The sequence below is a fragment of the Herpailurus yagouaroundi genome, unplaced genomic scaffold, assembly GCF_014898765.1.
Source record: "Herpailurus yagouaroundi ecotype Mexico unplaced genomic scaffold, PumYag 67641, whole genome shotgun sequence".
Lineage (NCBI taxonomy): Eukaryota > Metazoa > Chordata > Mammalia > Carnivora > Felidae > Herpailurus > Herpailurus yagouaroundi.
The window spans coordinates 837,016-843,048 of NW_024420442.1; the positions used below are offsets into that span (position 1 = coordinate 837,016).

Consider the following 6,033-nt stretch of genomic DNA (forward strand, 5'->3'; position numbering starts at 1 on the left):
ATATAAATAAACATTAAGAAAATAAATAGGGGCGCCTGGGTGGCGCAGTCGGTTAAGCGTCCGACTTCAGCCAGGTCACGATCTCGCGGTCCGTGAGTTCGAGCCCCACGTCGGGCTCTGGGCTGATGGCTCAGAGCCTGGAGCCTGTTTCCGATTCTGTGTCTCCCTCTCTCTCTGCCTCTTCCCCGTTCATGCTCTGTCTCTCTCTGTCCCAAAAATAAATAAACGTTGAAAAAAAAAATTAAAAAAAAAAAAGAAAATAAATAAAAATAAACTTTGATTCTCGTTGTAAAATGGGGATACTAGGACTTATTTCATAGGACAGTTGTTAGGATTGAGTGCCTCAGATACTGTGAAGCACTTGGGAAGAGTGCCAGGCGCATGGTAAGCTGTCAACAATGTTTGACAGTATTTTCTTATTACGCTCTTAAGTCAATTGGTTTCATCAAGATAGCCCTTTTGGACAAGATATTTAAGAACAATACATGGTATTGGGGAAGAGCTGAGAAGGAAGCCATCAATGGAAATGTCAACAGAAGGGGTTAAAGAAAAAAAAAGAAAAAAGCACCAGTGTATTGGTAGAACTCCATTACGTGAAGTCTAAAATCTCCATGGCTATATCTGGTCTCTCAAGACATTCCTGATGTCAGAAAGGGAGCATTACCGCTTCTACACAGTTCTTAAACTATTCTTGGTTCGTATTTCTCAGACAGTTTAAAATAATGCATTTGTATTGCCACAGAGCTATATATATAAAAGGATATATATGATCTACATAAAAGAATGTATATACACACATGGGTATGTATACACACACGCACACACTGTAGATATGCATATATTTGCAGCAAGACTTTTTTTTTTTTGGTCTGAGTTTATTTATTTTTGAGACAGAACACGAGTGGGGAAGGAGCAGAAAGAGAGGGGGACAGAGGGTCCAAAGCGGGCTCCGCGCTGAGGCAGCGAGCCCAATGTGGGGCTTGAACTCACGAACCTCGAGATCATGAGCTGAACCGATGCCGGATGCTCAACTGACTGAACCACCCAGGCGCCCCTGCAGCAGGACTCTCTTGATGTTGGAAGGAGTACGTTGATTCACGTTCTGGCACAACACTCCAAATCTCTAGATTGACCAGTAAAGAGTTCATAGAATGGCACTGATCTGTTGACTAGTATTGGCCCTCAGACCGCACTTTGATTAGGACTGACCCAGACCATGACTTTAGGATACTCTAGCCACAGACTTCTTTAATTTTATTGGCTCTGACTAAAGGACACGGCGCCCACCTAGCCTTCCTTTCAGCATTTCACTTGTGGAAGAACAATGTATTCTAATATAGAAAAGTTGGTGCCTTGCTTGACAGGTCCCTTCTTATCAGATGTCCTGACAGGCCATCACCCACATAATTCAGTCTTCCTGGGAGATTCCATGGGTTTGCTTTGGCTAATAGTGGCAAAATAGCTCTTCCAAATAGAAGTGAAATCACATGGCATTTGTCTTTCTCTAACTTATTTCACTTAGCATAATACCCTCTAGGTCCATCCATGTTATCACAAATGACAAGATCACATTCTTTTATTATGGCTGAGTAATGGATGGGTGGATAGAATAGATATAGATACAGATACAGAGATGATATAGATACAGATATAGATAGATACCACAATCTCTTTATCCATTCATCTATCGATGGACATGTGGGTTCTTCCATATCTTGGCTATTGTAAATAATGCTGCAATAAATACGCGGGGGGGGGGTGTTTCTTTTTGCATTAATATTTTTATTGTCTTTGGGTACGTAACTGAGTAGTGGAATTACCGGCTCATGTGGTATTTCTATTTTTAATTTTTTGAGGCATCGCCATACTGTTTCCCACAGTGGCCGCACCAGTTTACGTTCCCGTCAACAGTGCATGAGGGTTCCATTGTCTCCACATCCTCACCAACACTTGTTGGTTCTTATCTTTTTGATATCAGCCGCTCTGACAGGTGCGAGACGACATCTCACTGTGGTTTTCATGTGCATTTCCCGATGATGAGTGACGATAAGCACCTTTTCACTGGCCCGTGGGCCATCTGTCTGCCATTATCTGCTCAATATTCCACGGTGCGTTAAAATATAATCGCAACCAATGCAAGTGGAATGGAGAGCACGTGACAAAGAGAAAAGCGAGGTCTTCGTTTCTCATTCTGCACAGGTTTGTCTATCACCTAGTTTTATCTTCTGCCTTTCCCCCAGGGAACTGTAGGGGACGCTTCCTGTAATACTGAATTTCAAACACCTACAAGAGCACCTGTCGTTGTACCATCACCCAGTTAATGAGGGTTATCTGCCCTGCTTCCTTACTTCCTGCTTTCTCTGCGAGGAGCATCCATCTAGTCTTAAAACTAAAGCTCAGAGAATCTCCAAGTCCAGTGGCAGAAAGCATTATTGCCAACCTTCAGCACCTAGCCCTGTCCTTCCCAACATCTAAGAGCAGCCCCCCAGCCATTTATTTATCGTTGTTTCATAAATACTTTTCCTTTCGTTGGCAGTATTTATTCGTAAGGTTCAACCCAGTGAGAACATAAGGACCAAGCAGCATTAGCCCTTCAGGAGCTAAGACTCTGGAACCTGGAAAAAAAAAAAAAATCCCATGTGATAATCATTAATGACGTTTGTCAAATATTGCAATTCTCTTTGCCTTCTGAGTTCACACGGTAGAGTTGTACCCTTCTGGACCCTTCTGGTTGGGTAGCGCTGTGTGACCAGCTCTGGCTAATAAATTGCGAGCAGAAGAGACTCTGGCTAAGCACTTCATGAATTCATCAATTAGAGCTCTCTTTCTCTTTGCCACGACGACAGGCAGGGCTCCAGAGAGTGACTTCCGTCCTCCTGGGTCCTAAGAAAAGACAACATGGAACAGATCCCCAGCTTACCCTTGAGGAACATGCAGCACCGGTAAGAATGAGACCTTGTTTCAAAGAACGAAACCTTGTTTCAAGTCACTGAAATTTTGCATTTGTTACTGCAACATAACTTAAACCATCCTGATGGTTTCTTTCATGCAGTTACTCCAGAAGCAACTTTGCTTGCAAGTTTAAGTGGAACTAAATTCTGTTGTCTATGAACAATATAGCATGACCATAGGTAAAAGGTACCTGTGGGGATTTGAGTTCTTGAAAGTTGGATGTGATGTGAAAATTTCATTCTGCCCTATAGCTTATTAAATGACATCCTGCCTACGTAGCTTTCACCTAGAAATATATCTGGCAGGGTGTCTGGGTGGCTCAGTCAGTTAAGTATCTGACTCTTTTTTTTTAAATGTTTTTATTTACTTTTGAGACAGAGAGAGAGCATGAGCAGGGGGGGAGCAGAGAGAGAGAGGGAGACACAGAATCCGAAGCAGGCTCCAGGCACTGAGCTGTCAGCACGGAGCCTGATGCGGGGCTCGAACTCCTGGACTGTGAGACCATGACCTGAGCCGAAGCCGGACGCTTAACCGACTGAGCCACCCGGGTGCCCCCATGTATCTGACTCTTGATTGACGCTCGGGTCCTGACCTCACGGTTTATGAGTTCGAGCCCCGCATCAGGCTCTGCGCTGACAGATTAATTGAAATATAAATTTAACTTAAGCACTCCACATAAAAGGGAGAGATTTGCCAGACTGGATTAAAAAAACAAGACCCAACTAGATGCTATCTATAAGAGATATACTTTAAATTTAAAGACACAGATAAACTGAAAGTAAAAGGATAGAAAAAAGATACAACATGCAAAAAGTAAGCTTTACTGCTTCTGAAAAAGAAGCAGAAATTTACCCTGGCAAATATTCGAAGATGTATAATGAGAGAGAGAGAAAATGTTCAAGCAAAGCAGAGGCTTTTTTTCCCTTTTCAAACATTAAAGCCTCGTCTTATATATTTGCTATTTAAATGCAGGCGTTTTGCATCTTTAAAGAAGAAAAATGTCCGGAGCCTTTGGAGAAAAAATGATCATACAGAAGAACCTCAGAAAACAACAATATTTAGAGCTCAAAGAGGACTTGAAAATCATCTAATCCAACATTTCCAAATGATATAGAAACACTTCCTATGGTATGTGAATGCCTTTGGATGGCACTTAAAACCATTTTAATAGTTATGAATTCAATAAGTTTTATTAAGAAATTCTATAGGGGCTGGGGCACCTGGGTGGCTCAGTCGGTTAAGCGTCTGACTCCTGCTCAGGTCATGATCTCATGGTGTGTGAGTTCGAGCCCCACGTCAGGCCCTGCTTCAGATCCTCTCTGACTCCCCCTCTCTCTGCCCCTCCCCGACTTGCTCTGTCTCTCTCTTCCAAAAAAATGTAAACCTTAACAAAAATAAATACTATAGGGGCACCTGGGTTGTTCAGTCAGTTCAGCATCTGACTCTTGATTTTGGCTCAGGTCATGGTCTCGTGGTTCAGGAGATCGATCCCCATATTGGGCTCAGTGTGCTGACAGCATGGAACCTGCTTGGGAGTCTCCCTCTCCCTCTGCCTCTTTCTCTCTCCCTCTCTTAAAATAAATAAATAGACATTAAAAAAAAAAAAGAAATACTCTACCTAGGGGTGTGTGGCTGGCTCAGTTGATAGAGCTTCCAACTCTTGATCTCAGAGTCAGGAGTTCAAGCCCCACATCGGGCAGGTAGCCAAATAATTGATAAATAAATAAATAAATAGAGAGAGAGAGAGAGAGAGAGAGAGAAAGAGAGAGAGAGACAGAGAGGAAGAAAGGAAGGAAGGAAGGAAGGAAGGAAGGAAGGAAGGAAGGAAGGAAGGGAAAGAAAGAAAGAAAGAAAGAAAGAAAGAAAGAAAGAGAAAAGGGTATAACACATGACCTGAGCCGAAGTCGGATGCTTAAACGACTGAGCCACCCGGGCGCCCCAGAGTGCGCTTTCCATTTGAGGAATTATGTTTTCAGCTCTGGAACATTTTCAGGCATTATGTCCTCAAAGAGTTTTTTTCTGCCATCCCGCCATCCATTCCGTTCTCCTGGAATTTATGAGACAAATATTAGAAACCCCTGTTCTATCCACATCTCTTTAATTTATCCTTCATGTATTTTTAATCTCTGTCCCTTCGTGCCATGGCTTGGGTTGATTTTTTTTTTCAGAAATATTTGCAAATTTATTAATTCTTTATTCAACTCTGTCAAGTTGAGAGCACTTTTTTTTTTAATTTTTTTTTTAACGTTTATTTATTTTTGAGACAGAGAGAGACACAGCATGAACGGGGGAGGGGCAGAGAGAGAGGGAGACACAGAATCGGAAACAGGCTCCAGGCTCTGAGCCATCAGCCCAGAGCCCGACGCCGGGCTCGAACTCACGGACCGTGAGATCGTGACCTGGCTGAAGTCGAGCGCTTAACCGACTGCGCCACCCAGGCGCCCCGAGAGCACTTTTTATTTCAGTGAATAAAGAAAGGAATGCGATCCCTCCAAGCCCTTAGGCTCAAGCCTGGATCCAGCCGTACGTCTTTCCAGAAGTACTTGTAGTTTCTTTTCCGTAGAGCAGCTGCCTTCTCCTGAACAGAGAACCTAGAAGGGGCTTCAGGTGCACGTATTATTTTATGCTTTTATTCTATTTGTGGTCCTCAGTGATACCATATTATTTCTTATTCCAGCTATGTCCTTTTGTTTTCTCTTTTGTTGTCTTTTCTAAATCATAACTTGGTGCTTGGAGCACACAGGTCGTTAAAACATGAGCTCACTTATACCATCCCAGCCAGACGTCTCTTTCCAGAAGCATTTGTATTTAACAGGGATTATTAAAGAATACATGCCTTCAGGGGCGCCTGAGTGGCTCAGTCTTTAAGCGTCCCACTCTCAATTTCGGCTTGGGTCACGATCTCAGGGTTCGTGAGCTCAAGCCCCGCGTCGGGCTCTGCACTGACAGTGCGGAGCCTGCTTGGAATTCTCTCTCTCCCCTTTTCTCTCTCTCTGCCCCTCCCCCACTCACATGCATGCATGTGCTCTCTCTCTCTCTCTCTCTCTCTCTCTCAAAATAAATAAACTTAAAACATTTTTT

At 43.2% G+C, this 6,033-nt stretch overlaps 1 long non-coding RNA gene across 1 annotated transcript in view; it reads left to right on the forward strand.

The window, feature by feature from the left end:
- The first annotated feature begins 1,769 nt into the window (after window positions 1–1,769).
- Window positions 1,770–6,033, forward strand: part of LOC121025482 (uncharacterized) — a 7,494-nt gene continuing 3,230 nt past the window's right edge. The window contains exons 1-2 of the long non-coding RNA XR_005788065.1: window positions 1,770–2,199; window positions 3,925–4,080. This is a non-coding gene — a long non-coding RNA (uncharacterized LOC121025482). The remainder of the gene's footprint in view (window positions 2,200–3,924; window positions 4,081–6,033) is intronic.